This window comes from Mauremys mutica, unplaced genomic scaffold (genome assembly GCF_020497125.1).
Source record: "Mauremys mutica isolate MM-2020 ecotype Southern unplaced genomic scaffold, ASM2049712v1 Super-Scaffold_100120, whole genome shotgun sequence".
Taxonomy (NCBI): domain Eukaryota; kingdom Metazoa; phylum Chordata; order Testudines; family Geoemydidae; genus Mauremys; species Mauremys mutica.
In genome coordinates this window covers 986,139-1,012,696 of record NW_025423273.1, presented here as the reverse complement: position 1 = coordinate 1,012,696, position 26,558 = coordinate 986,139, and positions in this window count along the sequence as shown.

Here is a 26,558-nt window from a genome sequence, read left to right as displayed (position 1 = left end):
ACAGGATCCAATTAACCCCCCTCCCCCCTTCGCCCGCGTCCCACTGACCTTCCCCCCCCAGCTCCAGCTTCTCCCCCCCCGCCCCACCCCCCCCCCCCCCCCGGGCCCCCCCGCCGGGCCCCCCCCACCCCCGCGGGGGGGGGGGGCGGCTCCTGCTTCGGCTCCGCTGGGGCCAACGCGGCTCCGAGGCTTCTCCCGGGTTCCCCGGGGCAGAGTCACGTTCCCGCCCCGCCCCCGGGGTCTCTCACTCCCTGGGGCTGGGGCGGGCAGAGAGGCTCCAACGGCCCTGCGCGAGCCAGGCAGAGCCGCAGGGGCCCGCGCGCGTTTGCAACTCGGCGGGGGGGGTCTCTCTCCCCAACGTCACTTCCGTTCCAGGGAGAGTCAAGAACTACATCTTCCAGCCTGCCCCGGGGCCGCTTCCACTCTCTCCAGCCCAGGGAAGGGAGGGTTTCAGCAGGTAAAATCGCGCATGCGCCGTGCGAGCCCCGCTGCGGGCGGGAGAACAAAGCTGCTGCTGCCGCCGCCTCCGCGTGAGCCGGGCCCGGGCCCGGGCTGAGCCGCTGCTGCTCCCCAGGGGGGCGGGTCTGTGCGGGGGGGCCCGGCCGGGGGGGGGGGTTTCTCCAGCTCTGCCCGCCCCAGCCCCGCCCGGAGCCCCCGGGGAGTGAGAGACCCCGGGGGGGGGGTGCTGGGGGGGCGGGCACGTGACTCTGCCCCGGGGAACCCGGGAGAAGCCTCGGAGCCGCCTCGGCCCCAGTGGAGCTGCAGCAGGATCCGCCCCCCCCCGCTGGGATGGGGGGGCCGGGGCCCGGCGGGGGGATCCCCTGTGGTGTGGGGGGAGATGGGGGGGTGTCAGGCAGGGAGGAGAGAAGCCGGAATTGTGGGGGGGTGGGAAGGTCAGTGGGATGCGGGGGGGGGCAAAGGGGGGAGGGGGGTTAATTGGATCCTGTCCCTGTTTGTGCCACTTGCCTCTCGCCCCCGATACAAATTCTCTCTAGTTCTGCCCCTTTTCTCGCTCAGTGTCTCACCCGGGCTATAAAATCCGGGGAGATTCGCCCCTTTCCCCTCCAATGAGCCGCTCTCCCGTCTCCCCCTTTTCCCCCTGGTCTCTCCAGGATTCTGATTTTCCACCTCCAGTTGCATAGTTTGTGACATGTTTTTTCTGCAAATCTCAAAGGTTGATATAAAATACCCTAAACATTTGCTCCACTTCTCTCTACTTGTCTATTTCTAATTGAATATGCCCTGATATTTCCCCCTGTCTCTCTAATTATAAAATAAAAAGAAAATCTCAGATTTGCCCCTTTTCTCAGCTTCTTGAACATAGATATAAAATGTTTGCAAATGTTGCCCATTTCCTCTCTATTCATTTAACAAATACTGATGTGAAACACTGACATTTTACTGCATATCAGATATAAACTGATATAAAATCCCTTTGATTTTCCACTTTCCTCTCTATTATTTGCAAAAATAGAGCCAAAATCTCTCAGATTTTCCCCCTTTCTCTTTCAGTTCTACATTATTATCAAATATCAATTAAAAATCCTTTCATGTTTGGGGCTGTTCCCCATGTTTCTCAATCCCAGCAACTTCTCCTTTCTTAGAGGAAACCTGTTGCCCTGAATCATTCTCCATCCTGGAGGTTGCAGGGGGGTAAATTTCCCAGTGTTGATCTTTCCCCTCTCCTTTGAGAACCATTTCTTCCCCCCCCCCCCCTTATCTCTGTTAAAATGTTTGCCGAAGAAAGAGACCAGCCACATCTTTAATACACATCAAAGCTAGAGGCCTCCCCCTGTTTCGGGATCAGTGGTCCCCAGCTGGTAACGGGAGAGTTGGCTGGACCCTTTTCTTTTCTCCAGCTGGCACGGGATGAGGAGGTCACTCTGAGTGCAGTGTGGGTCCAGAAGTATCCCAAACCCCATGACAAATGGTCTCTGTGAGAGGTTGATTCCCACAGTGCTAAGATGTAGCCACCTCTGGGGTGGATCCATGGTGGCCATTATTTGTTAGTAACAGGCACGAACATTTTTTACCTATTTTGTCCCTCCAGGCCTTCCATACTCCAGTTCAAGAGACATCCCCCAGGGCTCCCTCTGCCTGTGTGACTGGCCAGCAGGGGGCGGTGGTCACTTTCTATCCGCTTCTCAGGCGCTGTCAGGTAACAGTGTTGCACTGGGGGAAGGGGTGTCTGTGTGGGGAGATTTCAGCTGGAGCTGAAGGGGTGTTGTGGTAGTGGGAGTTGTTTAGGTGACTGGGCAGGTGGGACCCTAATCACATTGGTGGGTTCTGGAGGTTTGAGGGGGTTGGTTCTGATGTGCCCAGCCCTGAGGCTTTGGTCCTGGAGGTGGGTGTCGCTGTTGGCTGCAGAACAGAGTCAGAGTCCTGGCTCCAAGCACTGCCTGGCATTCCCCAGTCACATGCCCTGTCACTGTGATAACTTTCTATCCACTTATCAGTCACCGTTAGTGTGAAATCACAGATTTTGCTTTTCTACTCTTTTGAAAACTGCAGGAACTTTCAGTTCCATTTGGAAAATTGTGCACCCCCGTCCTTGTCCTAGATCTGGGGTATGAGGGAGGTGGGAAGGGGGTCAGCACTGCTGCACAATGGTCCCTTCCCCAGCATTCTGGACTCATTCTTTCTGAACTCTGGTTTCATTGAGACCAATGTTAATCCAGAGTCACTGTATGGAAAGACAAGGAGTGACTCCGGATGGACAGTGGGGCAAATGAGATCAGCAATTCTCCCTGTGAGGAGGGGCTCTCATTAGCTGCTCTCCCCAGAGAGCTAAAGGAGGGAAGCTGCTCAAACGCTCTGTCCCTCTCTGCTCAGGATACTGGGGTTCAGCTTCCTGGGTCAGACGCTGCAGCCTCCATAGTGATCTGGGAGACCAGGCTTAGCAGCTGCTGCTCCCCCAGCGGGGTTCTGTGCTGGGAAGTGACCTGAATTAAAGCTGCTTCTCTGCCCGGCCCAGGGGATGACTTTCTCCAGCTGGTCCTAGCCCCCTAGGGCAGCCCTGGGCCCTGTTAATACTAAATTCTGAGCCAGACATTCCAAGTAACTGAAAGAAACGAAGGGAAAATGCTGGGGTCTGGCCTTAAAATGACTCCACACAAACAGACCCCCCCTCGTTTCTCATCCAATTAACAATTGTAGGAGCAAATCCAGCCATGGGGGAGCAAACTACCCAGGAATGGGACTTTCCTACCAGACGGGCAGGGAGAGGGGAAAAGGAGATAGAAGGAGAAAGAGAGATTGAAAGGGGCTGTGGGGGAGAAGAGTTTGGAGAGAGATTTCCAGATCTCTGATCTGCCCAGACAGATGTATTGCTGCACCCTGGATAGAGTCACTTTCCTGTGGAAAAGATGAGAATCAGACAGAGGAAAATCCAGTTCCTGACTCCATATCCCTCCTGCTGGGGTGTGGCTGCCATGGGGTCAGTGTCTGAGGGGATCCCCCACAGTAACTCCTTCGGTTCTGCTTTTTTCTAGCCTTGTGTTCAGAGACTTTGTTACGGGGTGATGGGAGGGAGACAGGAGGTTAAAAATGTCTCTGTGGGCTTAGCCTGGCAGGAGAGGCCAGGTCTACACCGTATAAAGAGATCAAGACTTTCTCAGCATGGCAGACTCTAGGGTGTCTGTCTGCAGGGAAAGGGCCTGGGGGAATCATGCTGTGAAATGAATTAAAGCCTGTTCTGAAACCTTCACAACTGCCCTTCTCGCCCTGCCAGGCTGCAGAATAACGTCCATGTTTCGCTCCAGTTCATCCCGTCCTCTCGTTGGACAGGGGAGAGAAATGGCTGCAGAGGAGCCAGTTCAGGTAGGTATTATCAGCGGGGTGCTGGTGGGTTCCTCCAGGGCGGGAGAGGGACAGCAAATATGTGGGAGATGGGAAGGTTTGCACAGGCTGGTTTGGAGGTTGCAGTCTGGTTTGCAGGAAATGCACAGGGTGGAGAAAGGGAGGAGGACAGGGGTGTGCTAACCCTGCTGGGAGTTATTTAATATGTGGCCTAGATTCTAGGAACAGACCCAGGAGGTTCGGCGGTGGAAATGCTCTAGTTTGTGGAGCAGAAAATAACCCAGCTGCATGGGGCTGGGAAAACTGACCAGACTCATAGTGCTGGAGCCTGACCTGACTAACCAGTGGCTGCTGTGAGATATGAAGGGGGCACCCACCAGTGAGGCTTAGGGGAGCTTCCCCTCCCTTCACATCCAGCTCTTCAGAATGGGAAGGTTGTTGGACTCCCTGCCAGCGAGCTCTCCCTGGACCCTGCTAGAGGCTCCATCTCGTGAATCAGTCGGTGGCTAGTAGGTGTGTGATGGATCTGCTGGGAGAGACAAGGGGCTCTCGCTTCGTCCCCTCCCCCTGGTGTTTCCTGGATGCTCTGAGCAGGGTGGGGGTGGGACTCTGACTGCAATCCACCCAGAGCTTCTGTTTGGCTCCTGTCCCCCATGTATGGGGGGGCTGTGAGTGGGGCAGCAGGTACTGAGTGTTGGACTCTTGCTCTTTCAGGGGCCGGTGACCTTCGAGGAGGTGGCTGTGCATTTCACCAGGGAAGAGGGGGCTCTGCTGGACCCCACTCAGAGAGTCCTCTACAGGGATGTCATGCAGGAGAACTATGAGAATGTGACCTCGCTGGGTAAGGGTTACTCTCCCCTCTGTTCTTGGAAGGGGAAAAGAAGAGAGATGGTTCACACCAGCCCCACAATGCCACCTCTACTCTCTCCTGTTGCAGCATCACTCCAATATGCCAGTGACACACACACACACTGCCACAGACCCTCCCCTGCTGCAGAACGCTTTGGGAACAGAGCACAGGAGCCGTACCGCACAGTGTCAAATATCTCCTGTTTGCTCAAGTGAAACAGGGTTAGGTGCGGCATAATCAGCAGGAGCTTCCTACCCCTGACCTCTCAAACCCTGAGCCTTCTCCACCCAGACCACAATAATGCTTGGGGTGTAACAAGCAGGCTGCTGGAGTCAGAGCTGCTGGCCCAAGGTCACTTATCACACAGACACTCCGTGCGTCCTTGAATGCTGGCTGGGGGTATCCAGAGAAGGAAGCTCAGTGGCGGATTTAGCGTTAGTAGGTCCCTGTGCTCAGCTCCATTTTAGGGGTCCCTCCTTGGGACATAGGCAAGAAAAAGAACATTCTCTCATTTCCCTCCCACCCCCATTTTTCATTCTTTTTTTCCTTCCTCCTCCTCCTCCTATAAGTAATAGGAAGTAAATGAAAATAAAGTGAGGTACACTGATTGGTTTTGTCGTCTAACCGATTTTTCCACAGATCACTTGAAAATCGCTGAGAGTCTTGGTGCACCACTTAATGATCTTTCCATATATTGTTTGTGCCGTTAGCTAACTATTGTAAAGCGCTTTGGATAAGAGCCCTTTATTAAAAATTAAAAATGTTGGAGTGCAGGGTCTGGCCAGGAGTTAGGGTGTGGGAGGGGGCAGGGGGTTGGGGTGTGGAGCACTTACCTGGAGCAGCTCCTGTTTCATGCGAGCAATGCAGGTGGGGATGTGGGGGGGCAGGAGTCAGGGCTGGGGGTGTGTGATGGGCAGGGGGTGGGGGTGGAAGGGGTTATGGGTGGTTGCAGGAATCAGGGAGGGCAGGGAACTGGGGTGTGTTTGAGAGGGGTGAAGGAGTAAGGGCTGGGGGTGTGAGGGGGTGCCGGGGTCAGGGAGGGCAGGGTGTTCAGGGTACAGGAGTCAGGGCTGGGGGTGCAGGGTCTGGGAGGGAGTTAGGGTGCAGGAGCAGCTGGAGATTGGGGTGCAGGGTCTGGCCAGATTTTAGGATGCAGGAGGGGGCTCAGGGTTGGGGCAGGAGGTTGGGGTGTGAAGTGCTTACCTGGGGCAGCTCCCATGTGGTGTGAGGGGTGCAGGTGGCAATGTAGAGGGGGGTGTGCAGGAGCTCCCATTTGGTGCTCAGGGAGCGGTTGAGGATGTGGGGGGGTGTGCAGGAGTCAGAGCATGGGGTGTGAGGGCTCGTTATGGGGAGGGGATGCAGGGGTCAGGGCTGGGAGGGTGGGCTGGGGTACTGGGGGTGCTCTCAGCCCCCTACCCTGAGTGGCTCAAGCAGGGGCTGGGGGCAGGGGGGTATGTGATAGGGGAGTGCTTTGTAAAGCAGTGAGCAAGTGACCAGGGAGCTTTTCAAACAGGGCTGCTAACGGGGAGTTTCATGAGGGAGTTTGGAAGGGGAGTGGGAAGGGGGCGAGGTACTCTTGCCATTCTTTAAAACATTTAAGCTATAATACAAACTTCTTGATTGAAACAAAACCCCTGTTGTTAACCTAGGTAGCTGTAAGAGAGAATGCAGGCAGAAGCCCAGCAGCAGAGTGGGGGCTATCCTGTTTGTTGCTCTCAATGTAACATGTATGATTACCTGCCCTGTGGGCGGGTGGCTTACGTGTGCATTCGGTGCAAGGAGCTCCTGGCCCGCAGAGACCACGTGGAGGCTTTGGAGGCCAGGGTGGTGGAACTGGAGACGCTAAGGGAGGCAGAGAAGTATGTTGATGAGGCTTTCCGGGACATTGTAGATTTCTCCCACCTCCAGTCAGACAGCCACTGCACTGTTGAGGAGGATGAAAGGCCCAGGGAAGGAGAGCAGTCAATGGGAGCAGAGAGAAACCTTCCCATAGTTGGGACCTTCCTTCCAGATGGTGTTGGGGTAACCTCTTGCACTGAGGTTACCTCTCCGGGGAGGGAACCCCAGGCATTAAGAAAAGGCAGCTGTTAGTAATGGGAGATTTGATCATTAGAAACAAGGATAGCTGGGTTTGTGATGACCCGGAGAACCGTATGGTGACTTGTCTGCCTGGTGCAAAGGTTGCTGATTTCTCAAGGCATCTAGATAGATTTATGTGTAGTGCTGGGGAGGAGCCGGTGGTCGTGGTACATGTAGGCACCAGTGACATAAGGAACAGTAGGTGAGACGTCCTGGAGGCCAAATTTAGTCTGCTAGAAAAGAGACTGAAATCTGGGACCTCTATGGTGGCATTCTCAGAAATGCTTCCAGTTCCATACACAGGGCCAGGTAGGCAGGCAGAGCTTCAGAGTCTCAATGGGTGGATGAGATGATGGTGTAGAGAGGAGGCGTTTAGATTGATTAGGAACTGGGGAAACTTTGGGGATGGGCTCCACCTAAACCAAAGTGGAACCAGACTGCTGGCACTTAACATTAAAAAGGTTGCAGAGCAGTTTTTAAACTAAGAGATGGGGGAAAGCCAATGGCTGCAGAGGAGCTCGTGGATCGGACAGAGACTTGTCTTAGAGGAGAGTCTAGTGATAGAGATTTTCTAGTTCTAGTCAGGAAGAGAGGCTGGAAGAGGATAAAGTAGGGGCCAGATCAGACGAGAAGCATTCACACACACAAGAATCTGACTCATCAGAAAAGGGCAGACAAATAAACAGTGACAAGTTTTTCAAGTGCTTGTACACAAATGCTAGAAGTCTAAATAATAGGATGGGTGAATTAGAGTGCCTTGTGATAAAGGAGGATATTGACATAATAGGCATCACAGAAACCTGGTGGAGTGAGGACAATCAATGGGACACAATCATTCCAGGGTACAAAATATATCGGAAGGACAGAGCAGGTCATAAGAACGGCCATACCGGGTCAGACCAAAGGTCCATCCAGCCCAGTATCTCTCTACTGATAGTGGCCAATGCCAGGTGCCCCAGAGGGAGTGAACCTAACAGGCAATGATGAAGTGATCTCTCTCCTGCCATCCATCTCCATCCTCTGACGAACAGAGGCTAGGGACACCATTCTTTACCCATCCTGGCTAATAGCCATTTATGGACTTAGCCACCATGAATTTATCCAGTTCCCTTTTAAACATTCTTATAGTCCTAGCCTTCACAACCTCCTCCGGTAAGGAGTTCCACAAGTTGACTGTGCGCTGTGTGAAAAAGAACTTTCTTTTATTTGTTTTAAACCTGCTGCCTATTAATTTCATATGGTGACCCCTAGTTCTTGTATTATGGGAATAAGTAAATAACTTTTCCTTATCCACTTTCTCAACATGACTCAACACTTTCTCAATATGACTCAACACTTTCTCAACATGATTTTATATACCTCTATCATATCCCCCCTTAGTCTTCTCTTTTCCAAGCTGAAGAGACCTAGCCTCTTTAATCTTTCCTCATATGGGATCCTCTCTAAACCCCCTAATCATTTTAGTTGCCCTTTTCTGAACCTTTTCTAGTGCTAGAATATCTTTTTTGAGGTGAGGAGATCACATCTGTACACAGTATTCGAGATGTGGGTGTACCATGGATTTATATAAGGGCAATACTATATTCTCAGTCTTATTCTCTATCCCCTTTTTAATGATTCCTAACATCCTGTTTGCTTTTTTGACCGCCTCTGCACACTGCGTGGACATCTTCAGAGAACTATCCACGATGACTCCAAGATCTTTTTCCTGACTCGTTGTAGCTAAATTAGCCCCCGTCATGTTGTATGTATAGTTGGGGTTATTTTTTCCAATGTTATCTTATCCCATGATAACATAATTTATGTAAGAGCCTTTGGTGAGGGACCTTGTCAAAGGCTTTCTGGAAATCTAAGTACACTATGTCCACTGGATCTTCCCATACTCGGGGGGGGGGGTTGGAGAGGGGAGTGGCACTGTATGTTAAAGAAAATGTAAACTCAAATGAAGTAAAAATCTTAAATGAAACCACCTGTTCCATAGAATCTGTACGGATAGTAATTCCATGCTCTAATAAGAATATTAGAATAGGGATCTGTTATCGACCACCTGTCAAAGACAGCGATAGTGAGGATGAAATGCGAAGGGAGATTAGAGAGGCTATCAAAATAAAGAACTCTATAATAGTGGGAGATTTCAATTATCCCCATATTGACTGGGTACATATCACCTCAGGACAAAATGCAGAGACAAAATTTCTGGATACTTTAAATGACTGTTTCTTGGAGCAGCTGGTACAAGAACCCGCAATGGGAGAAGCAACTCTCGATTTAGTCCTGAGTGGAGTGCAGGATCTAGTCCAAGGGCTAACTATAACAGGACTGCTTGGAAATAGTGACCATAATATAACAACATTTAACATTCCTGTGGTGGGAAGAACAGCTCAACACTGGCATTTAATTTCAGGAAGGGGAACTATGCAAAAATGAGAGGGTTAGTTAAACAGAAATTAAAAGGTACAATGACTAGAGTGAAATCCCTGCAAGCTGCATGGACACTTTTGAAAAACACAATATTAGAGGCCCAACATAAATATATACCCCAAATTAAAAAACATAGCAAAAGAACTAAAAAAGAGTCACCGTGGCTTAATGACCATGTAAAAGAAGCAGTGAGAGATAAAAAGGCATCTTTTAAAAAGTGGAAGTCAAATCCTAGTGAGGTACATAGAAAGGAGCATAAACACTAGCAAATTAAGTGTAAAAATGTAATAAGAAAACCCAAGGAGGAGTTTGAAGAAGGGGCTAGCCAAAAACTCAAAAGGTAATAACAAAAGCAGGAAGCCTGGGGCCACTGGACGATTGAGATACAAAAGGAGCCCTTAAAGACGAGAAAGTCATTACGGAGAAACTAAATGGATTCTTTGCTTCAGTCTTCATGGCTGAGGATGTTGGTGAGATTCCCAAACCTTTTGTGGGTGACAAATCTGAGGAACTGCCACAGATTGAAATGTCAATAGAGCAGGTTTTGGAACTACTTGATAAACTTAATTGTAACAAGTCACCAGAACCAGATGGTATTTACCAAGAGCTCTGAAGGAAATCAAATGTAAAATTGGGGCACTATTAGCTATGGTTTGTAACCTGTCTTTAAATCGGCTTCTGTACCCAATGACTGGAAGATTGCTAATGTAACGCCAATATTTAAAAAGGGGTCTAGAGGTGATCCTGGCAGTTACAGACCGGTAAGTCTAACGTCTGTACCAGGCAAATTAGTTGAAACAATAGTAAAGGAATAAAATTGTCAGGCACATAGAACAAAAATTGTTGAGCAAAAGTCAATATGGTTTCTGTAAAGGGACCATGTCTTACTGTAAATCATGTCTTACTAATCTATTAGAGTTCTTTGAAGGTGTCAAAAAACATGTGGACAAGGGGGATCCACTGGACATAGTGTACTTAGATTTCCAGAAAGCCTTTGACAAGGTCCCTCACCAAAGGCTCTTACATAAATTATATTATGGGATAAGAGGGAAGATCTTTTCATGGATTGAGAACTGGTTAAAAGACAGGGAACAAAGGGTAGGAATAAATGGTAAATTTTCAGAATGGAGAGGAGTGGTGTTCCCCAACGGTCAGTCCTATGACCAATCGTATTCAACATATTCATAAATGATCTGGAGAAAGGGGTAAACTGTGAGGTGGCAAAGTTTGCAGATGATACTTGTGATGATGCGGTTCTGGTGGGACCCAACTGAGAGTGACAAATCGCTTAAAACAGGGCAGTTACAGCCCAAGGCTGGGATTTTTCCACCTCTAAGGCAAACCAAACCAAACCAGCCAGACAAAGAGGGCTTTGGTTTCACCCCACTGGTTAACCACAAGTCACACAAGCAATTCCCTTAGACATTCCAGTCTTCCAGTATCACCACCAGTGCACTCGTCCTGCGGAGGAATGGTTATGAAAACCAACACCCCAATAAAAGAAAAAGGTTCTCTCGATTCCAAAGAATCAAGCCCCAGACCCAGGTCAATATACACATCAGATCTTACCCTTAAATCATGCTGTTGCCAATCCTTTAGAATCTAAAATCTAAAGGTTTATTCATAAAAGGAAAAAGATAAAGATGAGAGCTAGAATTGGTTAAATGGAATCAATTACATGCAGTAATAGCAAAGTTCTTAGTGCAGGCTTGTAGCAGTGATGGAGTAAACTGCAGGTTCAAATCAAGTCTCTGGAGTATGTCCTCCTGTGGGATGGGTCAGTCAGTCCTTTGTTGAGAGCTTCAGTTTGTAGCAAAGTTCCTCCAGAGGTAAAAAGCAGGATTGAAAACAAGATGGAGATAAGGCATCAGCCTTTTATAGGCTTTTCCAGGTGTAAGAACACTTCTTTGTTCTTACTGTGGAAAATGACAGCAAAATGGAGTCTGGAGTCACATGGGCGAGTCCCTGCATACTTTGCTGAGTCACAAGGCATATCTGCCTTCTCTCAATGGGTCAGTTGAATAGCTGATGGTCCTTAATGGGCCATCAAGCAGGCTAGGCAGAGCTAACACCAACTTGTCTGGGATGTCTCCCAGAAGCACAGCATAAGTTTGAAATACAGACAGGATAGAGCCAATACTCATAACTTCAACTACAAAATGATACATACATATAGACACCATAATTATAACCAGCAACCCATAAACTGGTCTTGGACACCTTATATGACCCCCTGTACATAAGATTTGGTGCCACTACAGGACCTTGGTTGCAACCACATTCTATATGGTCCCAGATTATATCAATAACGTCACAATACTAAACTGCTCAAGATAGTTCAGACCAAAGCAAACTGTGAAGAACGTCAAAAAGATCTCACAAAACTAAGTGACTGGGCAACAAAATGGCAAATGTGTATAAATGTCAAGTAATGCAGATTGGAAAAAATAACCCCAATTATACATACAATATGATGGGGGCAAAATTAGGCTAATCAGGAAAAAGATCTTTTTGTCATTGTGGATAGTTCTCTGAAGACATCCAGCAGTGTGCAGCGGAAGTCAAAAAAGCAAACAGGATGTTAGGAATTATTTAGAAAGGGATAGACAGTAATACAGAGAATATCTTATTGCCCTTGTATAAATCAATGGAAATAACTAATTTAGACCCCATCATTTTATATGTATATTTGGGATTATGTTTGCCAATGGGCTGCACTATGTGTTATCCTGACATCTAGTACTGCTGAGATCCTGCATTCAATAATATTCCTGCCCTTCCTGTTCCCGTTCTCCACTGAGCCCCACGCTTATGTTCCCAGCTTCCCGAGGACTCTGTCTTTGTCTCTGGACCCATCTGTCAGCGAGAAGCAGTGCCAGGGAGACTTCGATTTCTGGGATGTGGATTTACTTTCTGTATGTTTTAAGAGACTCTGAAATTGAGTGTCTGTGACATTAAGCACAGTACAATCTGGACTGTTAACAGCTGTGTCCCCTCAGTTCCCCAGGCTGGGGTGCCTTTTACACTGCTCTACTGTGAGAGCAGCCACCCCATGGGCAGTTCACATGCAGTCTCCAGCATGTAACTCGCTCCCAGCGACACAATATTGAGTGCTGCTAGTCAGTGACTCACAAATTACAGTGCCCCACAGGAGAACCCCAGAAAATTCTCTGCTCCCAGACTTCCCCCAGAAATGTGCATCTTGCACTGTCCAGCACACTCCTGAACAATGGGAGCTCATATGAAATCTGTTGTTTCATTAGTGGAAAATGACATGCACCAGCCTTGTTATTCCAAATGGAGTTTCCAACACACTTTAATCCAAACACACTGGTTTGATAAAAAAAGGAAACAAAATTATTAACTACTGAAAAAAAAGATTTGAAGTGACTACAAGTAATGAGGCATAAAAGTCAGAATTGTTTATGAAAGAAATGCAAAGATAAAACACAAACTAATGTTTAACTTAACAAGCTAAAAGGGATTTAAAACAAATGTTTTTCTCACCATCTGCTGACAGGCTGGTTTTCCTTTCAGCCAGGACTCCCCCTAACCTGCCCCTGCCGCTCACATTCAGTTCTTCAGGAGTTGTCATGAGCAGAGGGAAAGGGGGGAGAGAGAGAGAGTCTCAGGCCTTGTCTACACTACAAGACTATTTCGAATCTACTTAAGTCGAATTTGTGGATTCGACCTTATGAAGTCGAATTTGTGTATCCACAGTAAATACACTAATTCGAATTTCTGAGTCCACAGTAACGGGGCTGGCGTCGACTTTGGAAGCGGTGCACTATGGGCAGCTATCCCACAGTTCCCGCAGTCCCCGCTGCCCATTGGAATGCTGGGTAGAGCTCCCAATGCCTCCTGGGGGAAAAATGTGTCGAGGGTGCTTTTGGGTAACTGTCATCATTGAACCGTCAATCACGCCCTCCCTCCCTGAAAGCTCCGGCGGGAAATCTGTTCGCGTCCTTCTCTTGTCAGTTACAGCGCGTATGCCACAGCACTGCGAGCATGGAGCCCGCTGCGATCATCGCTGCACTTATGGCCGTTGTCAACTCCTCGCACCTTATCGTCCACCTCTTCCACAGTCAGCTGCTGCCAAATCGGGCGAGGAGGCTCCGGCAGCGCGGTGAGGACAGGAATTCACAGAGTGGCGCAGACCTCTCACAAAGCAGGGTACGCCGCGCCGTGGAGATCATGGTGGCAATGGGTCAAGTTCATGGTGTGGAACGGCGATTCTGGGCCCGGGAAACAAGCACGGAGTGGTGGGACCGCATAGTGCTGCAGGTCTGGGACGAATCACAGTGGCTGCGAAACTTCAGGATGCGTAAGCGTACTTTCCTTGAACTCTGTGACTTGCTGTCCCCTGCCCTGAAGCGCCAGGACACCCGGATGCGAGCAGCCCTGACTGTGCAGAAGCGAGTGGCCATAGCCCTCTGGAAACTTGCAACGCCAGACAGCTGCCGGTCAGTAGCGAACCACTTTGGCGTGGGCAAATCTACCGTGGGGGTTGCTGTGATTGAAGTAGCCCACGCAATCGTTGAGCTACTGCTCTCAAAGGTAGTGACTCTCGGAAACGTCCAGGACATCATAGATGGCTTCGCCGCGATGGGATTCCCAAACTGCGGTGGGGCTATAGATGGCACTCACATCCCTATCCTGGCACCAGCCCACCAGGCCAGCGAGTACATTAACCGAAAGGGCTACTTTTCAATGGTGCTGCAAGCACTGGTAGACCATAGGGGACGTTTTACCAACATCTTCGTTGGGTGGGCGGGCAAGGTTCATGACGCGCGTGTGTTCAGGAACTCTGGTCTGTTTAAACGCCTCCAGGCAGGTACTTTCTTCCCGGACCACAAAATAACGGTTGGGGATGTGCAGATGCCTACAGTGATCCTCGGGGATCCAGCCTACCCGCTAATGCCCTGGCTCATGAAGCCCTATACAGGTGCCTTGGACAGAGAGAAGGAACTCTTCAACTACCGGCTGAGCAAGTGCAGAATGGTGGTGGAGTGTGCTTTCGGACGTCTCAAGGGGAGATGGCGAAGCTTACTGACTCGCTCAGACATCAGCGAAAAGAATATCCCCGTAGTTATTGCTGCTTGCTGTGTGCTACACAATCTCTGTGAGAGCAAGGGCGAGACCTTTTTGTCCGGATGGGAGGTTGAAGCAAATCGCCTGGCTGCAGTTTACGCTCAGCCAGACACCCGTGCCGAGAGAATATCCCAGCGGGAAGCGCTGTGTATCCGGGAGGCTTTGAAAGCAAGTTTCCTCGGAGAGCAGGGTAACCTATGACTCTCCACTTACTTTCAAGAGAAACTGACCCTGGGCCTGTGTCTGTATGTGTCGATTTCGATCTGCGGTTACATACCCCGTTCTCCAAGTTTCCCCCACTTCCAAAGCACGTTTTAAAGCAAATTTATTGTTACAGTCATTATTAATAAATCTTTGTTTTACTTTGCATTTCTGTTCAGGTGTTGAAACATGGACGCATACTGTGCTGGGCACGGTGTGCACTGATGTACAGACCGCTTGTTCCATAGAGGAATGACATCCTCCTGCTCCTACATAGGTCTCTGGGGTGGGGGACGGTTGCAAGTGGTTGTGCATGAAGGGGAGTGATTGCAGGAAGGGGTGGGTTTGCAGGAAGGGGCGAGTGGTGCCTTCTTTGGATAGGGGTTTGGATGACGGCAGTGGGCTGCGGGTTTGGGCGTAGGAAGGGGTGAGGGGTGTGGGGGAAGGGTGAGTATCTGTCCGTGGATGAGGGCTCTTGTTGGGGCTCAGGGCAGCGTAGAGGCTCGTTGCTACGGTGGAAGTGCATGGTAAGGGCAGCGTGCCTTAACATTAAGGGGGTGGCAGGCGCTAGGACCCTGGACAAACATACACATCACAGAATGACCCGGGGCAGCATACACCACACAGAGTGACCATGGTGCCTACTGACTGCAGTGTGTGTGTGCCCTGCAGTTGATCATGCCCCCAAGTCTGTACCCTGGTAATGTAGGCTATACCGTGCAATTATAAATCCCCTCCCCCCCCCATACACAAAAAAATCCTCTGACACGAAAGACGTGACCGAAACAGTGAATAACAGCAAACAGCTTTTAATAATCTAATACACAGTGGGGGGATGAAACTCGGATTTGGGACTGGGTGAGCCTGTAAGGGAAGCACTTCTACAAATTTATAGCGTGAGAGGTGTGTGGTACATTAGCGCTATGCAGTGGTGCAGTGACAGTTCTCACGGCCCCTACCGCCCCTCCGTCTTGTACTTTTGGGTGAGGGGTGGCAGGACTTCTTGGCGGGGGAGGGCGGTTGCAGATACACTGCAGGGGGGCTCTGTCCTCCTGCCTGCGGTCCTGCAGAACATCAACAAGGCGCCGGAGCGTGTCCGTTTGCTCCCTCATTAGCCCAAGCAGCGTTTGAGTCGCCTGCTGGTCTTCCTGCCGCCACCTATCCTCCCGTTCGATGTGTGTGCGATGCTGCTGACATAGGGTCTCCCTCCACTGTCTCTGCTCTGCTGCCTCGGCTCTGGAGCAGGCCATCAGTTCCGCGAACATCTCGTCCCTAGTCTTTTTCTTTCGCCGCCTAATCTGCGCCAGCCTCTGCGAGGGGGATGCCGGGGCAGTCCGGGAAAGAGCCGAAGCTGTGTGATGGGAAAAGTAACTGATTTCCTTGAACAGATACATGTTTGCGAACAGTGAACACAGTCTAGTCAGTTTCTCTGAACAAGACCATACAGGGCAACAAGTCTCACGAGATCTCAGGACAAGTTCGAGATTTCGGAATAGGCTCTCATTGGCTGTGGCATTGAACAGGAGAGCGGACAAGTGGGGAGAGACAGCTGAATCCGTCTAGCAGACAGTCCTGGTAAGCCTTACAGTACATTCTGCTTATCAGTTAATGGATAGCTGTGCCCTCCCGCTAAAGGCAATCTGGAAATCATATACTCTGACCCTTTTCCAGCCACTCCCGCCAGTGCACGGGAAAGATCAATGTATGCTTTTCCTATGTGGCCTACAACACGTGGCTGTTAAGCGAGGGTCATTGTTATGCAAAGTAAAAGTCAACCATTCACAACAGTAACAATACACTAATTGCCCTAATTAGATGCAGCATTTCATGAACGAGATCACCCTGATGCGGGTCCCTCGGAGTCACAAAGAGCGGATGCTAAGGGAAGCCCTGCAGAGACCAGGACCATATGCGGCCATGCTTGTGGAGGCGATGATTCCCATCTACATAAGGATGTCCTGGCGCGGAAGAGTGTGCTTCCACGGAGCACCCAACAAGGCACCTCTCCCCAGGAACCTCCTGCGGAGGCTTTTCAAGGACCTAAATGAGACCTTTGTTGAATTGTCCCTGGAGGATTATTGTTCAATCCCTATATATGTGGACCTACTTTTCATATAGTTTTTCATTGAAAATTTTATATATAGTATTTCTATTTTTTATACCTGTTTTATAAAAAATAAATGTTTACATGTTTATAGCACTTACCGCCTGATCCTTCCCCTGATTCAGAGTCCGGGTTAACGGCCGGGGAGGGTTGGTAGGGGATCTCTGTGAGGGTGATGAAGAGATCCTGGCTGTCAGGGAAAGCGGTATTGTGTTCGCTGTCGCCTGCGCCGTCCTCCACAGACCCTTCCTCATCTTCCCCATCGGCGAGCATCGAGGAGGAACTGTCCAGGTTCACTATGCCATCCACTGAGTCCACGGTCACTGGTGGGGCAGTGGTGGCAGACCCACCTAGAATGGCATGCAGTGCCTCGTAGAAGCGGCATGTCTGGGGCTGGGCTCCGGAGCGTCCGTTTGCCGCTCTGACTTTTTGGTACCCTTGTCTCAGGTCCTTGATTTTCACGCGGCACTGCATTGCATCCCGGCTGTATCCTTTGTCTATCATGGCTTTGAAGACCTTCTCGAAGGTCTTTGCATTCCGCTTGTTGGAGCGCAGCTCCGACAGCACAGACTCCTCGCCCCACACACCGATCAGATCAAGGATTTCCCGGTCTGTCCATGCTGGGGACCTCTTTCTATTCTTGGATTGGCCGGACTCCTCTGCTGGAGAGCTCTGCATCGTGGCAGGTGCTGCGGAGCTCGCCCCGATGTCCAGCCAGGACGTCAGATTCAAAGTGCCCAGACAGGAAAAGGAATTCAAATTTTCCCGGGTCATTTCCTGTGTGGCTGGTCAGAGAATCCAAGCTCGGACTGCTGTCCAGAGCGTCAACAGAGTGGTGCACTGTGGGATAGCTCCCGGAGCTACTAAGTTCGATTTGCATCCACACCTAGCCTAATTCGAGCTAGCCATGTCGAATTTAGCGTTACTCCACCTGTCGGGGTGGAGTACCGAATTCGAACTAAAGAGCCCTCTAGTTCGAATTAAATGGCTTCCTGGTGTGGACGGTTGAGCGGTTAGTTCGAATTAACGCTGCTAAATTCGATTTAAAGTCCTAGTGTAGACCAGGCCTCATGCATCTTCCTCACCTCTTTTTATAATTCAGTCCTTTTGTACTAGAAACCACTTCAGTTCTCAGCTGAGTCATGGTGACAGGCTGTCATAGATACGAGCTTCAAGTGTCCCTGTGATGGAATGTAAATGTCATCTTCACACCTTCCCCCTGGTGGAGAATGGCTATTTGACCAGCTGCAAAGAATCCTGTGGCACCTTATAGACTAACAGACGTTTTGCAGCATGAGCTTTCGTGGGTGAATACCCACTTCTTCGGATGCAACATTTGACCAGCTGTTTGCCTTGCTGTCTGTGAGGAACTTAGGGATAGGGTTGCAGCTTTTTCAGTAATATCATACCGTAAAATCTCATCACTTTCCATACAATGTTGGTACACAGTTTAACAGGAGGATATTCAGTAGATTATGTCTTTTCAAATGGTACCTCACAAGCCCTACAGTGATAAATGAAGGGGAGGGGAAGGGAGGGATCTCCCTTTTATAAACACCCAGCCAGCCAGCCGGCTGTAAAATCCCTATTGGTGCGAGTTCTCTGCTTGCTTTACCTCTAAAGGGTTAACAAGCCAACAGGGTTTAAAAAAAAAAAGTATTGGGCACCTGACCAAAAGAGCCAATGGAAAGGCTAGAACTTTTTAAAATGGGAAAGTAACTTTCCCTTTGTCTGTTGTTCTCCGGAGAAGGCGACACGGAGTAGCAATGCTGTGTATGGCTTGAAGCAGGTATGAAAATTCGTCTTCCACATCTAGAAGAAATTATTTGGCCAGGGAATGTTTAGACAGACACAATCAGGTTTATTTTTTATTTGGGCTTTTGGATCTCCTCGGTGCTGTCCCAGATGTTTTTGTTTGCTTGTAAGCTTTAAGCTGAACCCCCAAGAAAGCTATTTTGGGTGCTTACAAAAATTTTCTTTTAAGATCTAGCAAAAGCCTAAGTTCCAGATGTATTGTTTTCCTTTTCAGTTTTACTAAAATTTACCTCTAAGAACAGGATTGGATTTTTGGTGTCCTAAGAGGTTTGTGTGTGTTGTTTGATTATCTGGTAGCCACAGCTAATTTCCTTTGTTTTCTTTCTCAGCTCCTTCCCGGAGGGGAGGTGAAAGGGCTTGAGGGTGCCCCAGAGGGAAGAATTCTCAAGTGCTCCTTCTTGGGTCCAAGGGTTTGGGGTTTTTTTGCCTTTCGGTGGTGGCAGCATTTACCAAGCCAAGGTCAGAGTAAAGCTGTAACTTTGGGGCTTTAATACAAGCCTAGAGTGGCACAAATTAATTTGTAGAATCCTGTCGGGCCCCCACTTTCTGCACTCGGAGTGACAGAGTGGGGATTCAGCTCTGACACATACTATGAACAAAATGGATCATAATTTTCTAGAAGAGTGAACATAGGGGAACAGACTAGCACAGTCTCTGTGTGTTCCCAACATATATGTGGGTATTCTAGTCCCTCACAAGCAAGGTGTTCGGCATCTTCAAACACCTGAGGAACCGGTCCTGGGAATTCACTGGTTTATTAAGTGACACTGTATGGAATTGAAAGACACTTTATATTATTATAAATACTGTGGCAAATTGCCGATACTGTTATGCTGGGTCTCGCGCTTTCTCTTCTTTGGGGAAGGTTGAGGGTGCCACTGCTTGCCTCTGAACCGGTATTTTAATTACTCCACTAGTGTCCTTGAGGAGGGGAGTGGAGAGAGAGGGACCTGGGCCCACCCTCTTCTCCAGGTCCCAACCCAGGGGCCCTGAGGTTAGTGGTGAACCACTTGAACTGGTGGTTCCTTCCCTTGGGCTACTTCCCTCTCCTGCCCTTCAGCTTGTGGAGGGGCTTCTTGCCCTCCTTCTACACAAGCCAGGTGCCCCTTACCTAGGGTTTTTGGATTTCTCAGCCCACCGCAGCACTCCTCCAAACTTTCCTTTTGTCTCTCTTCAAAACTGCTCTCTGCTCCAACCAAACCTTCCTGCTCCAACTCCCCCACTGTCTGACTGAAGCAGGGGGTTTTATCACCTGACTGCTGGGGCTCTAATTGGCTTCAGGTGCTCTAGTTAATCTGTAGCAAACCTTCCTCCCCTTGCAGGGAATAAGGCTCCCTGCTAACACTCTCCTGCTACCCTCTGGCCATGCTGTATCACAATACCAATATGATGAAATTGCAATGAATCGTGCTATATATGGCATGTAAGGAGTCAGTGAAAATGTTATGAGTTTCCAAGTATGATAATCTTGTTTCTATCTTTGTATTGTGAGTTACAGATATGTAGGGTATATCTGTATTCCAGACTTGTGGAGTGTTTCTGAGTGACACCCCCAGACATATTGACATCAACGCTGCCCAGCCTGTTCGATGGTCCAGCCAAGGTCATCAGCCATACAATGAACCCATTGAAAGGATTAAGGGGATACGCCTATTGAGTCAGCAAGACATGCAGGGTTATGCCTGTTGTGGCAAATTGCCGGCACTATTATGATGAGTCTCGTGCTTTCTTTTCCTTGGGGGGGGGGTTTCAGGGCACAATTTCTTGCCCCTGAATTGGAATATTAACTGCCTCACTAGTGTCCTAGAGGAGGGGAGTGGAGAGGGAGGGACCTGGGCCCGCCCTCTTCTCCAGGTCCCAGCCCAGGGGCCCTGAGGTTAGTGGTGAACCACTTGAACTGATGGTTCCTTCTCCTGGGCTACTTCCCGCTCATACCCTTCAGCTTGTGGGGGCTTCCTGCCCTCCCTCTGTACAAGCCAGGTGCCCCTTACCTAGGGTCTTGGACTTCTTAGCCCACTGCAGCACTTCTCCAAACTTTCCTCTGCTTCCCTTCAAACTGTTCTCTGCTCCAATACCAATCCCCTCTGCTCCAACTCCTTCCCTATCTGATTGGAGCAAGGGTCTTTATCAGGTGACTGACTGCTGGGGCTCTAATTGGCTTCAGGTGCTCTAGTTCATCTATGGCAAACTTTCTTCCCTCTGCAGGGAATAAGGCTCCCCTCTAACCCTCTCCTGCTGCCCTCTGGCCACGCTGTATCACACTGTGTACTGAGACCTCCAAGGCTTTGCCATGCCATGTGCTGTGAAACTTGTGTTTGGGACACAGGAATTAGAAGCCACTTGGCAAAAGGAATATAAAGGGCAGCTGCATCATCTCCATTTTGTCTTCAATTCCTCTTCCTACCTCTGGAGCAACTTCTCTACAAACTGAAGGCTTGAACAAAGGACTGAATAATGTGGGTGTGCACCAGAGAGCCCTTCAAGCCAGGAACTCACCAATACTGCTAAGAACCAGCTGTATAGATTTCTGAATATGTCTGACTGCTTTCCCATTTAACAACTCCCTTTTTCTTTCTTTCTTTTATAATAAACCTTTAGTTTAGATGCTTTCTTACTTATAAACCTTTAGTTTAGATGCCAATGATTGGCTGGCATCGTAGTATTTTGAGTAAGATCCAAACCTATACTGACCTGGTAATGTGGCTGACTCTGGGGTCAGAAGAACACTTTGTTTATGTGAGCAGAGTTTTTAAATAACCTCTCACTGTGCTGGACCTAGGTGCTGATTAGGAGCCAGAGAACTGGGATGCAATAAAGGGGGCCGTGTGATTTCTTTTTTCAGTTTCTCGATAACCAGTGTGGGGGATCAGAAACACAGTTGGTGACTGGTTGGTGAGTTTAACTTCTGTGTTAACCACCAGTTTGGGGAGCCTCTGCTCTCCCTTTTTCAGCCTGCCCTGGTCTTGGCATTTTCAGTGAGGACTAGCCCAGGCACACCGGGTCACGCTAAGTATTAAAGTTAAATTAATAGAATGTTGTTTTTTATGAGAAAGTTTTATGAAATCAACGGAACTCCTTTGTTTTCTTTCATCTGAGCAGGGTTTCCATTTTTCAAACCTGATGTGATCTCCCAGCTGGAACAAGGGGAAGAGCCGTGGGTCTCAGACCTGCAGGGTTCAGAGGGAAAACAGACCCTGAGATCTCCCTGCAGAGGTGAGGAAACATTAAACCAACTCTGAGTGTGCAAGTGCCTGAAGGAAACATCTGGGATGCCCTACAAAGCCCTTGAGAGGTCTCTCAGTTCATTATTGTTGCCAGCGGGGGTCATATCCTCAGGGTAACTATAGCTCATGGCTTCCCGTAGATTCTAGCAGACACCAGGCAGTAGCTTCCTCCCTTCCCCCTGAGAATTTGGATGGGATTTGAAAGCCAAATTGATCCCCTCCTCTCTGCTGTTTTGGGGAAGCGTATGGGGGAGTTCAGTTTGTGATTTTTATTTGACCTCCCTCCAGCACTTAATTTGTTTTGGCTTTTCACTTTTCATCCCTATTTGATGTTTCTGTCTTTTTCACAGCAGGTGATGCAATGGCATGTGAGAAAGAGGAGCAGAATTCTCAGCAGAAAAATGTTCAGCAAGTGGATAAACAGAGTATTATTGCAAAGATCAAAAAGCAATGTGTCCAGGAGTCATGAGGAGGAAAACTCCTGTGAGATTCAGCACACACCAGAAAGAGAACAAGGAAACCAGCCGGGGGTGAAAATGGGTAAACTTATTTCCTCAAAGCAAGAAATCATCATTGGAAAGAGAAAAAATACATGCACAGAGTGTGGAAAAAACTTATGTGACTACTCAGCCCTTCTTAATCATCAGAGAATCCACACAGGGGACAGGCCCTACGAATGCAGTGAGTGTGGGAAAACCTTCACTCAAAGATCAGCCCTTTCTGTTCATCAGAGAATCCACACAGGGAAGAGGCCCTATGAATGCCGTGAGTGTGGGAAAACCTTCACTAGCAGCTCAGCCCTTTCTAGACATCAGAGGAGCCACACAGGGGACAGGCCCTACGAATGCCGTGAGTGTGGGAAAACCTTCACTCAAATATCAACCCTTTCTGTTCATCAGAGAATCCACACAGGGGAGAGGCCCTATGAATGCCGTGAGTGTGGGAAAACCTTCAATCGCAGATCAGCCCTTTTTACCCATCAGAGATTCCACACAGGGGAGAGGCTCTGTGAATGCCGTGAGTGTGGGGAAAGCTTCACTCACAGATCAAACCTTTCTAGACATCAGAGAATCCACACAGGGGACAGGCCCTACGAATGCCGTGAGTGTGGGAAAACCTTCACTAGCAGCTCAGACCTTTCTAGACATCAGAGAATCCACACAGGGGAGAGGCCCTATGAATGCAGAGAATGTGGGAAAACCTTCTCTTGGCACTCAGCCCATATTAGCCATCAGAGAATCTGCAAGGGCAGTGAACACCATAAAACCCTCTAGGGCTATCAATTTTTTTTCTTTAATACTTTTCCTGATTCCCATATAATAACTTTTTAAATCTGTTTGAACTGTTTGCAGCACCGTTATCCCTCAGCTTGGCCAGATGAGTGGCCCATTTATGCCTTTTGTAGTTTGCCTTCTTTTGAGGTGGGCCCATTTGTCCTTTCTATCAACTCAATTATCCCACAAGTAACTGGAGTGTGCCCTTCCTATGAGGAACCAGGGAGCGTCACATTTATACCATTCCTCCTATTGTAAAGTTATTGTTAGAGTCACCAATGATATAGATTGTATCTGTGCCAGTTGTTCTCACGTTGCTCTGGGTTGTGCTGAAGAGCAGTTACATTGGGAATTTTTCATATTATAGTTAAATAAAGAGGAGCAGGGGAAAAAAGTGTCATTTCAGCCTCTGTGACACTGGAAGGAGTTGGGGTGGTTCAGAGATTCCCTCCTTCCCCATCACTCCAGAACCGTTACATTTTGGCTTCTCTGTGCAGAGTTTATTTTCATCACATTCTATCCCTCCACTTCTCAAAATGGCATATGAGGAAGAGTTCTCAGCTGTCTGTGCTTGAAGGTGATGCTTTGATTTCTTTCCTCCTATATCAGAGTCGCTATGACTGGAGATGAAAGTGTCCAAGACCTGGAAGGGGAATTTAAATGGATCCCAAACATAGTGTGATTATTTGGCATTTAAATTCCAGGTTTCATCTATTGGTAAAGCCACTTCTGGCAAGAGGACTATTTGTCCCCCATTATGGGATGCTGGGATACTTACAGTTTTGTAAATAACATAACTGACTATTGAGAGATTGCTGAGTGAAGCTGCTTTGAATGGATCAGAGGAGAATGTGATGGGAGAATCTCTTGTCCTGATTCTAAATTCAGATGTAACCTGCTCTGGAATGTCTCTTGATACTTTCATTGCCATGTATTCTGTCTCTCTGTGATGTGGGTTTCTCTCTTTCCTGAAGGCTGTTTGCTCACCCAATTGGATATTAGTTCAGTTCGATAGGACGTAGCTCAGATTTATTGGAGAATTGAAGACAAATGACCATTTCCTAAAGTCCTCATTTGTCACTTCAGCTTTGCTTTTTCCCCACCCCTCCATGATGACAGTTCAAGTGCAGTTCTGTCAACAGTGGAGAACTCTCCAATTTACTGCACATGCTAACAAAGAAACAGCAGTGATTTAAAATCTCCATTTGGAAATGGTGAACAACAGCAGAACCCCAACTAACTGAAGGAAGTGCATATGATCACAGTGGAGTTCAATTATTTAAGTCAGTATTTTCTCAGATGATTTGGGGAGAGAATTCCACATTAAGTGATTTTTAACTTGGCAAAATGCCCATGTATTTGGTTCCCGAAGCATTTTTGTAACCCATGCCCCACAGAAGATCTTTCCTATTTGGAATGCTCCCGTTCATGATGCAGATGTTGAGGAAAGAGAAGTGGTATTTTTGTTCAATTTATCCTTAATAGATGCTCAAAATGTGTATAAAATGAAATCAATGTTGGAAATCTAATAGCAGCAGAAAAATAGCTCTTTTTAAATAGAAATTCTAGCTCTGGTAATGAAGATTCTGATCCAGGCCTGTATCCAGTCCCTTGCCTGGACCCGTGTCACCAAATTAAAGAAAAGCTGGGCACGTTTCCAGAAGCCATTGCTTACGACACTGCTGAGATTTTGAGTGGTTTTGTAAAGGATTCTACTTCTGAGAAGTGTCAATTCACCCTAAAAAGGGCAAGGAAACAAAGGGCATCAGGAATGTATGTTTTTTCAGATGAGGCAAGAAAAGGGAGTAGCATTGTCCCCCTTGGGTAGCCCCTGTTCAATTCCAGGTCAGAAAGCAAAACTCTTCTGCAAGAATATCCAAAAAATATTATGTTTCACTTTACTTCATAAGTACAATTGAGTGGCAATTAAATGATGACCCGGAAATTTCATAAAAGCAAAGAACGCTGAACAAAAAAGTGTGGGAAATACGGATGTATCTGAGAAAATGGCTTGGAATGAAGGAAGACAAAAATTGATCGATCGAGAGAAAAGGCCCTGTTTCCCCCTAGTTTGGAACTTCTCTCACAACTACTGGAATAGAAAAGCTAAACAAATGGTGTTCTATTGTTGCAAAGGAGATTGAAGTGAGGCTATTTTCTTCAGATCCCTGGGGGCCAGACAGTTAAGCAACCAGCATCCACAATCTCTACCATGATCGCATCCTGTCTGGCAACAACTCACTTATCAATCGCTGGGGTCTGAAATCCTCATTTCTTTGTTGTTCTATCACTGTAGTCTCCACTTTCCTATTGCTTGTCTGTATAATCTCTGTCTGGTTCTGTGATTGTTTCTATCTGCTGGATAATTACTTTGTTGGGTGTAAAGCAATTCAGGTGGTGGGGTATAACTGGTTAGATAATCATGTTACAATATGTTGGGATTGGTTAGTTACATTTCAGTAAAATGATTGGTTATGGTATAGCTAAGCAGAACTCCAGTTTTACTATATAGTCTGCAGGTTCAGGCAGTGCCGGCTCTAGGTTTTTTGCTGCCCTAAGCAAAAAAAAATGTGGCTGCCCCCCTTCCCAGCCTTGGGCTTCCCCCTGTACCCTCCTGCTGTCCCAGTCCTGGGCTCTCCCTCCACCCACACACACCTCCTGCCACCCCAGCGCTGGGCTTCCCCCTTTCCTCCCCACCAGTGCCCTCCCTCCACCCTGCTGCTGCCCCAGCCCTGGGCTCCCCCCCACCAGTGCCCCCCCCCACACCTCCTACTGCCCCAGCCCTGGGTCCCTGGTAACTCGCTCCCAGGGTGGGTCGTTCAGCCGGAATTTTGGATGTGCACAAAACACAGACAGGTCTGGTTCCCATATGGTTACAGAACTGCAGTAAAGTGGAACAATTTTCAGCTTGTGTGATTGGAGGAGATCTGGATGCATATTATAAGACTGTCCTCCATAAATGAGGAAAAGTTGAGGTGCCTTTATTATTCTTTTGTTCCACTCTTTCTTTCTATGGGGAATTTGCCAATGCAATATCACTGTCTTCCTTTCAAACAAACAAAAAGGCAATGGCTGTTGAAAATAGCAGTTCCAGTCCTAATAAGCATTTCTTGCTCAATTTTATCCTACTTTTTCTACAGCAAGTTACAGTGGATCAGTATATTGGATTTGGGAGAAATGAAGTAAAAGCTGCCGAAACCGAGCTTGAGCACTCCTGAATTTTGAGGTGTTCAAAACTGGACGGCAGGTGCTGGGGGTGGGAGAGGGCTGTGGGCTCCATGGGGGAGCATGGCAGCAACTGTCTGGAGCTTCACTGAGCCAGACACGCTGGTCTGAGTGGCACAGTAAGCGGTTTGGGGGTTGGAGAAGGGGCAGGGGGTTCCGGGGGGCAGTCAAGGGACAAGGAGCAGGGGGGGTTGGATGGGGCAGAGGTTCGGAGGGGCAGTCAGGGGACAGGCAGCAATTGGATAGGCATGGGGGTCCAGGAGGTTTATCAGGGGACCGGTAGGGGGTGGGGTCTCAGGAGGGGGCAGTTGGGGACAAGGAGAAGGGAAGCTTAGATAGGGGCTGGGGTACCAAGGGGCAGTTAAGGGCAGGGGTCTCGGGAGGGGTTAATCGGGGGACAAGGACCAGTGGTGCTTAGATAGGGGGTGGGGGTCCTGGGGGGCAGTTGGGGCAGGGGTCTGGGGAGGGGGCAATCA